The 9,501-nt window shown below is 41.2% G+C and overlaps 1 pseudogene across 1 annotated transcript; it reads left to right on the top strand.

The window, feature by feature from the left end:
* Window positions 1-214: 214 nt before the first annotated feature.
* Window positions 215-8,975, top strand: LOC307259614 (dual 3',5'-cyclic-AMP and -GMP phosphodiesterase 11A-like; annotated as a pseudogene). Its single transcript has 17 exons — window positions 215-244; window positions 323-481; window positions 3,743-3,832; window positions 4,043-4,134; window positions 4,291-4,355; window positions 4,541-4,661; window positions 4,978-5,053; window positions 5,146-5,213; window positions 5,348-5,413; window positions 5,605-5,712; window positions 6,011-6,120; window positions 6,204-6,285; window positions 7,498-7,598; window positions 7,781-7,885; window positions 7,956-8,019; window positions 8,187-8,273; window positions 8,961-8,975. The product of its transcript is annotated as a dual 3',5'-cyclic-AMP and -GMP phosphodiesterase 11A-like (transcript).
* Window positions 8,976-9,501: the final 526 nt, after the last annotated feature.

Genomic DNA, 9,501 nt, shown 5'->3' with positions numbered 1-9,501 from the left:
TCAGTAACTACTCACTTTTTGTGACCATTATTGTAAAGTGTTACCCAAAAGTTAAAAAAGAATGGAATATTTTAATAAGTTGTTTACAAAATTCTTTGATGGGGTTGATCCTGCACAGGCGTGAATTTAAATAGACAAGAATCAAACCTAACAATTGCATCAGGACTGCGTTATTGTTCGTGACACAGGCGCGTGGAACCCAAATTATGTAGGAATGGTGTCAAGCGAGGCATTTATGAAGTTCGTATGTCTGTTAGTGCGGGTTCATATCCGCTTGTTATATGTGTAATATGTGTTTTTTTTACGTGACAAACTATTGCAGGACCACCGCTTCAGTGATGAGATTGATAAGTTAACAGGCTACAAGACTCAGTCCATCCTTTGCATGGCCATCTGCAACAGTGATGGAGAAGTCATAGGTGTTGTGCAAGCATTCAACAAAAACCCAATCAGTACTCCTTTTACAGAGGATGATGAGAAGGTGAAGATCTACTATGTCTTTCAGTTGAAGAAAACACCACACACATACACACACAATCACCACTTCTCCCACCAAACACACTAAAACCTACCTACAGAAGCTATTGATTCATGCCAATGAAAACACTATTTGTACTCTTCACAGTGGCGCAAAAAGTGGGTATGCACTATATGCAGCGCATAGAGGCGCCGCACTAGAGGGGCGCCAAAGCGATCGGGGGAAAATTATTTGGAGTCGGCATTTTTCTGTATTCAACAGCGTTTGTGTAAATGATATGATCAGTAACAGAGGCACGTCATTGATTTTCCCATTTAACCGTTTTTCTGAGCTGTTTTTAACGTTAAAACGTTTTCTAAGTAAATACCTTCACATGTTGTATGGGTTAAGTCAAGAAGGTTGGCTGACTAACTTGTTTGGCTCATTTTACTATTCATTTGAACTGAAATAAAAGTTTTCTTTGTCTTTAATTCTCTTGCTTATTTTACATGTTCAAATCACAAAAAAATTCTGGGGGGGAAACCCCCAGACCCCTCTACAGGGGTTTGTTTTCGGACACCCTTTTCATGTCTTATGAGTCTGCATGCCTGACACTAGTGAGGCCACAAATACCTTAATGCCCAGTAATTAATTTCTGGTTTTAATTTCTGCTGAACAATTCTTGACTGTGTCCTTTACTATTAATCAGTGCAGGCAGACATGACATGGCTGAGCCAATCACCTAATATTGTAACGGTTGGGTCTGGAGGACACAGGCGCGGAGACAGTATAAGTAAAAGAAGATTTATTTCAGGAGAAACCAGCAGGGTGTTAGGACCGTGATCCGGGGAGGGAAACTGGCTTGCATGGGGGTCCAGGGAGAGAGCAACGGGGCAAGTCCAGGGGGCTGAGTGGAAGCAGGCTAGAGCAGGCAGGCAGGAGGGGTCCGAGGAGTAGTGCTGGAGAGCTAGGGCTGGAGCTGGTGGCTGGAGTCAGGCCGGGAGAACTGTGGCAGAGAAACAGGGGTTAACCAGGAAAAAGTGCAAAAAAGCATAGCTGTAAACAGGTGAGCAAGAGAGAGCACTGACTGTGTGAAAACAGAAGCTACAATCTGGCAGTGTCTGGAAGGTAGGCCCGGGTATATGTAGAGCAGTTGATGATGATTGATGACGGCTGTGAATGTTGGTGATTGACTCCAGCACACCTGGCTCCACCCCTACAATTAGCTCAGCACAAAGACAAGGGTGAAAAAGAAAACACACACAAGGCCAAGGGGCCCAAGCGGGATCATGACAAATATGTAACTTAAAAATGGAAGTCTGTAATTCGGGGGGGGGGGGGGGCTGCAAAGTGTCTGCATACCCCCCAGAAAGTGGGTATTTGCGCCCCTGACTCTTCATCTTCTTAATGGTTTATTACTTTACTGTGAATATGTCTGGCTGTGCATTACAAAATCACTTTTAGGAAGCTCGTCGACTGGATACACTTTTATTTGCTCCCTGAGCAATCTACTCGATATCGCATTAATACAATGTGTATGTTTAAGCTTAATTTACAGTTCCATAGTTTCTGAATACAATTCCAATCTCCGAGCTGGTTGATATATTGGGCATTATGATGTTGAATAATATACTGTGTGTCTCACGGGTGTAAAGAATCAATGGCTTATTGTGCTTCTTGTAAGTGTGCGGTTGTGCAAATAAAAAAGTAATTGGACTTACTCTGCATGAAAATAAAACCAAATGCAGAGAAATGCTGGTGCAGTAAATCATCAAACTGTGTGCATCTGCACTGAGATGCAACAGTTTGTCCACAAGGTGGCAGAATGAATGTGTAGGTAATCCTTTATTGTCAATACATAGCATGTTCCCTGGCCCCTACTTCAAGGAATCAACCCTAAACAAAGTGTTGAGTTAATTTGAATATGTATGTGTCTGAAACTAAACTCCATATAAAGCGAAAGTAATGCAATGTCAGCAAGTCCTTTTGAGCAACAAAGTCACTGAAAATAGAAAAAAAAACATCTTGATCATTGAGACACTAAGGGTGTATTCACACTGGGAAAGTCCGCTAGTGCACTTGCTTTGGTCCAGACCAAATAGAGTTTTGATTTTTTTTGTTTGGTGTGGTCCACTTTCATATTGCCCCTTTTGCAAGTGAACCAGCATTACGAAGCAAAACCACACGTGATCTGAGGTCATTCATTCATTGGACAGACATTCTGGGGTGGAGAGAAACAGGAAGCACGAAGTTTAAACTGCGAAATATATATCATTGATATAATATGGGGCTAAAAATAATAAAAGGGCCTACATCTAACCTATAAATAAAGAGGAAAAACATCAAATTATTGTTGTTTCATATGGTCATAATGTGTAGCCTTATGTCAATGCCACGTTATGTGGCTTGTAGCCTACGATGTGAAACATCATTTTTACTGTATTTTTGGTGCTGGATGCGCGTCACGCGAGAAGAATAGGCTCAAGCTGACACTCAGCTGATTAAGCTGTGTATCAGCTGGGTCGGCGCAGTTCAGCTCCAAACTGACACGGGGATAGTATTGACGGTCCCGTACATGGGAAGCAAAATAAAAACACACTTCTTGCGCAGCGTTAACCTGTTGGCACTGTGCGAGAGACGCTCCCCTCTCCTTCATCTGATCGCTGAACACATTCAGCATTTATATTGTTCTGGGCTCCCGGTCAAACCACAACTAATCTTCCTAATAATGGTGACAACAACACTTTCCCATAATGTGAAGCTGACGGCTATTTATTATAAAAGAAAAGAAAGAAAAGGCACAGTGCCTCCTGCATTTGGGTCGGATCGAGTCCGAACAAATTCACACCACAAACGAACTGCAGCAGAGTGCGTTTGGAAACGCATCGAGACTACCTCTTCAGCTGGGTCTCGGAGCGTTTGTTTGGTCCGCACCCGAGTGCGATTGCTGTATTCACACCTGCCTGAAAGATGCGCACCGAAGGCAGAAGTGCATCTGAGTTCGTTTCAACCGAACTAAACACGGCATGTGTGAATGCACCCTAAAGGACCCTTGATGTCTGACTAAAGGTATTTTTTCCTGAATCAATATTTCATTAAAAAGGAATCTATTGGAGAGAAATGTGTGCATTGAAGCAGCTAACTCGATCATGATGTTCTACCCTCATCCCCCCAACCCCTCTTTCTTTTTTTCTCTTACCCAGTTTTGCCCCCCCCCCCTGTTTGGCATTCAAATAGCCTAAATAATGCATGCCTTTCACCACCTTGTAATGAACTTTTACTCAGGTACTGCAGATGTATCTACCGTTCTATGGAATATCGATTTCCAATGCCAAGTTGTTTTCGGAGTCTCGCAAGGAGTATGAGAGGAGTAGGGTAAGGGACCCTAAATTATGCACTTCAAAAAATAATTAACAGGAAGATACAATTCATAGAAGCTGTTCATTAGTCATGTGTTTACCACCTAAGGGATTCCACAAAATGGCTAACAAGAAGCTTCTGCTTCAACCTTCAACAACAGGACATTACAAACATCAACACTGTGTAACAAAGAAGTCATTATTGTCCCTTTTCCTATCCCTACAGGCCCTGCTGGAGGTGGTGAATGACCTGTTTGAGGAACAGACCGACCTGGAAAATATCGTTAGGTGCTTCTCCTCGAAGACATCAACTCACCTGTGAGACCTCAGGCCTTCTTATCAACTGTGCTGATTCATTTACTTTAACTTCTCCATTCAACCAATTGGCGTTTCTTTACTGCAAAACTATGTTCTCTTTGCTGCTAGATGACATTGCCGCTGGTTGTGACGCCACCTGTCTCCTCTTTACTGCAGGTTGTGAAGTTCTCCAAAACGTTTGAGCTCATGTCTCCTTTGTGCAACATGGACTGTGTTGTCAGGTAAATGAATGAGAAAGGTTATTTATAATATACTGTAGGCAGCAACGCACACCATGAATAGATACATGGATGTGACACTTTGATACTATTACATTAACGTAAAAATTAAGCAACCATATGTTTACTGCTGTTTAAGTGCCCAGACCTGATTATTGTTTCCTGTTTTTGGTCATTGGTAACGAAAGCATGGAGAAGCTTTCGTGTTCTGATTGGCTGATCAATAACAGTATTGCTGAGCTGGTGGCTTCCACAGGACTTCCTGTTAACATCAGTGACGTGTGTCAGGACCCACGTTTTGATGCTGAGGTGTGGACACAGTAGTCTCTTTATAAGACATTTTGGAGCTCACAAATAATCAACAAACATCAACAAATAAAGAGAAACTTTTAACTGATTAACATGCACATATGAAATGATATTCAATCAGTGATTCCAAAATGTTTCTGTAAACTGCCAGAGAGACACTTTTTTCAGTGTTTGTACTGTATGTGCTGTATTTGATCACATTTTCCAGTCCATGAAATGTGGGCCTAGAAAGGTCTTTCATACATGAAATTCTCAAACGAAGTAACACAAACTGCTCTCAGCTTTGCTCCATTGCCTATGTCTCTTCTCTTCCCAGGCGGACCAGGCCTCAGGCTTTCACATAAGATCAGTGTTACGTGTTCCTATCTGGAATCAAACTCATCAGATCATTGGTTGGTTCACCAGAAGTAATCAATTTGTCCTCACAAGGCGTACAGTTTTCATGTTAGAGTCAATGATACAGTATATGTGTGTTTTTCGACAGGGGTCGCACAAATTCTGAATCGCCTTGACAGGAAGACCTTCAGTGATCAAGATCAGAGACTGTTTGAGGTTTTAATTATCTTTTACTCGTCAATACAACTGTTCAATCAAAATATTAAGTGTGCATTGTTGCACTCGATACAGATTATGCTAAAGGTTCCCTGAATGTTTTTTTCCACCTCTGCCTTTTACTTTGTGTGCAGGCATTTGTGATATTCTGTGGACTTGGAATCAACAACACTATGATGTACAATCAAGTGAAGAATATGGTACGCGCACTACCCACTACGCCACCGGAGCGCCCCGTGAATTGTAATTTTAGATGGTCTCCAACCTGCTGTAGTGCTCTGCTTCCTGCCTTGGTGGCACTGCATGATTGACAGCTCTGTCCTTTTTCTGCTAGGCAGCTAAGATCCCCCTGAGCAGTGAATTAGGGGACTCTAAAACCGTCTACTTTTAGGTTTTGTGTCTCTGGCTTTTGACTGTTAGGAAGAACTATCGAACTGTGGCATATCACAACTGGAGGCATGCATTCAACGTGTCACAGTGCATGTTCGCTATGATCACAGTGAGTTTCAAGAAACACCAAGTCGAGTTGATTTATGTGTTTTGTCCTCAATTAGCCCAGGGTTTAACCCTGTCCTGATTGTGAGTCAGGCTGTGCCATGTTTGCTCTCTCTCTACACTTTCAAACTGTCTAAAACGATTTTGGCAAACGTAGACCCTCAATGATGTTGTCAAGGTTATTTCTAGGGTGAATAAAAGTAAGTCTCAGTTGACTTTTCTTGATACTAATCAACACTCAGTCAATAAACAAAACCTTAATTACAATAACAAATCATGGCTATCTCCTTTACTTTCGGCAGACGGCCAGTTTCCAGGATGTCCTGTCAGATGCAGAGATACTGGCCCTGATGGTAGGCTGTCTGTGTCATGACTTGGACCACCGAGGCACCAACAATGCATTTCAAGCCAAGTAAGTGACCCAGGCCGAAAGTATGACGATGAACAGGTGTCTTATAGGTTACCGGAGGTTTCACTGATCTGTTGTCGCTGTAGGACAGGTTCTGCTCTGGCTCTGCTGTATGGGACGTCAGCCACCCTGGAGCATCATCACTTCAACCATTATTGGCTCAGCCATGTCATATTTATTGTGGACAGTCTAAGGCACACCTGTGCACTAATCATGATGTCAGATCAGCATCTTGATGTGGCACACCTGTGAGGTGGGATGGATTATCTCAGCAAAGCAGAAGTGCTCACTATCACACATTTAGACAGATTTGTGAACAATGTTTGAGAGAAATGGTAATATTGTGTATCTGGAATGAATTTTAGATCTTTAAGTCCATCTCATGAAAAATGGGAGCAAAAACAAAAGTGTTGCGTTTATATTTTTGTTGAGTGTATATGATATATATATATATATATATATATATATATATGAATAATTAGGGGCACGGTCTCTTGAGTGACGGCTAGCCGCCCGCTAGCCCTCACTTTGCCTCGGAGGTATGCGTCAGCTAGATGGGCGTATCTCCCTCCAACCAACGTCACATCAATGCCCTTTTTTGGTAAGAGGAAATGGGGCAGAGTAAAATTCTGACAAGATGGCGATGAGCATAAGCCAGGACGATTGGATGCAGTTGGAATAACTGAGGTCAGCCCGGATGCTACATCCATTTTATATACTATCTATGGTAGGGCATAGCCCTCTCCTTTACCCAGACAGTCTGCAATGAAACGGGCCATGAGGTTTGCTGGGACCGGCTCATCTCTGTACTATGGACATATTACCTGTCACTTCTCATCCCACCCTCCCACTTTGTGCACCGCGCTCTGCAGTCCGGTCAGATAGGCCTACATACCAGCTGTCCAGAACCAATGAGCTGCCATGCGATCATACGGCTTCTGCTCAAAGAAACACATTTTGATAAATTTATTGTTCATGTTTTGGATTAAATAGGTTTGAAAGTTAAACATTTAAAATAGTCATTGCTGTCTTAGAACACTGGGCCAGAAAGCCTCTTAGCTACTGGTGTGCAGTTTCAGGTTTGGGACGGTTTAGTGCACTGGTTTCTTGTCGGCGGCAGCAGTGGCCACTGGTGACATTGGCTGCTTTGTCTCAGATTTAGATCCGTTTGATCATTAGGGACTGTTTTCTCTATTGATTTATTTTAAGAGAGGACAGAGAAAGTCTATACCCATTGCTAATTATTGCTGATAATTGGAGCTTCATTTGACAGTGAGCGATAACTCTACCAGTGCGTTGGCTGAGAGAAGACATTTTCGCCACTATTATCCTGTTGCTTCTGTGTATGTGCCTACTATACATTATTGTCTTTTCTCACAGGGTCACAATATCTTTGCAAACCTCTGCTCTAAAGAATATGGCAACATGATGTAACTATTGAAGCAGGCTATTCTCTCAACAGACCTTACTTTGCACTTTGAGTAAGTGGTCTTTTTAATTGATTCAGAGCTGAGGGAAGATTATTACACATTATAGGGCACATTCTTACATGTAATTAGAGGAATTTACCTTCAGGTTTATGTGTTGTGTGCTTATGTGGTGGAAAAATGGCTTTGAGTGCATTATTTTGCTTCTATCCCTGACTGTCCCTTTGCAATGTAAGGCGCAGAACCCAGTTCTTTGAGTGTGTTCTCTCTTCAGAATACAGCTGGACAGATGAAGGACACAGAAATTCTCAGGTCTCTTCCTTTGTAAATAAAACCATCCTGTGGCAAAACCACTGCAACTGTGAAGAGGAAAAACAAGAAGCTAAGAATCAGCTTTGTTGTCATCAACAGGTGCATGCTGATGACAGCAAGTGATCTCGGTGCCGTCACTCGTCCTTGGAAGATATCTAAACAGGTTTGAGTTTCTTTTACAACGATACTTAAATGTAGTATTGCTAAGCCTTAGTGCAATATGGTGTTTAGACCTGTTTGCATGTTCATATGCTAACAATTTAAAGCTCCAGAAATTTGAATATTCACTCTGAAAAATAAAACAATGATGGTTGGTATTTATGTCCCAAGGTTGCAGAGTTGGTGACGAGTGAATTCTTTGAACAAGGTGACAGAGAGAGGTCTGAGCTTAAATTGACTCTAACTATAAGTTTTACAGTTTTTCTCAGTCGCTTTGGTGCTTTTCTCACATCACTATTAACATTTGCACAGCAGTTAGTGCATTTCTCAAAACAATTAGTGCAAACTGCAAAACCTAGTGGGTAACCTGCAAAAGTACGTCACTTGCTCAAAATGGATAGTCTATTCCTCAAAAGCAAATATTCATGTCAATGAATCTGCCAGTGTCATCAAAATTAGAAGTCTTGACACCATCGTTTATGAACAAGATTGTCAAATGGCTTTGTCATGTTTTCATTATGACAGTTTATTCTCTCAGTGTTTTCCAATGCAAAAAAAAGGTCAGAACTCGGTGACACTACCTGAAAATGCTCAAGACAGCACTATACACTACTTGTACTGCCATTTGAAAACTACAGTAAAGTTACACATTGCTGTAGTTAGGGGAATAAGTGAGTACAAGACACTGAATACGTATGTTTAAAATTTTTACTGTATATGCTCTTTGCAATTCTACAGCATTGTGCAAAAGAAAAATACACTTCAGTCACTTATTTAGAACAAACATAAAAAACACCCTTTTGGTAGAGCTGTGCACAAATGTGAACAATATAACAGGACATATTGTAACTGAACATATATAGGTAAATCATTCTGGCACATCCAGACGTTCCTGTCTGTCTGGCCACATATTTTCATCTACTTCTATTATCCTCCGAGTGAAAGCTGAAGTCCACCTGAGAGCAATTGTTCAATTTAGGAGACATTTCCAGGAAAAAAAAGATAAAGAAAGGTTTACAATTTGCTTGACAAAATTTGATAACTAGTCCAACAATTTTGTATGTAATGACTCAAGCAATGAAATGAAGACTATTAGTTTTTTTTTATTGGAAACGACTATTCAGCATCCATAAGTATAGTTCATTTTGACTGACATGACATAAGCAAATGACAATGTTATAAAACAGCAGATAATTGTATGAAAGCAACTGATACATGTCCAGAAGCATTTGCAATTTGTTCAGAGGAAGGAGAAATTGCTACTATGATGTGCTCAAATGACTAAATGTTGCGGAGGTTGAACTAATAGTTATGAGAATTTTCATTCTGATCTGAGAAAAGCACCAAAGCAACTGAGAAAAACTGTAAATATAATTTTTTGGCATTTTCAAGCTTTAGTAGATAGTACAGAGTTGAAATGGGGAGACAGAGAGAGGGGAGATGACATGCAGTAAAGGTCCACGGGTCGTATTTGAACCCGCGACCA

This window comes from Ammodytes marinus, assembly GCF_949987685.1.
Source record: "Ammodytes marinus genome assembly, chromosome: 13".
NCBI lineage: Eukaryota > Metazoa > Chordata > Actinopteri > Uranoscopiformes > Ammodytidae > Ammodytes > Ammodytes marinus.
The sequence above is the reverse complement of the archived record's forward strand: the minus strand, read 5'-3'. Positions and strand labels throughout refer to the sequence as shown.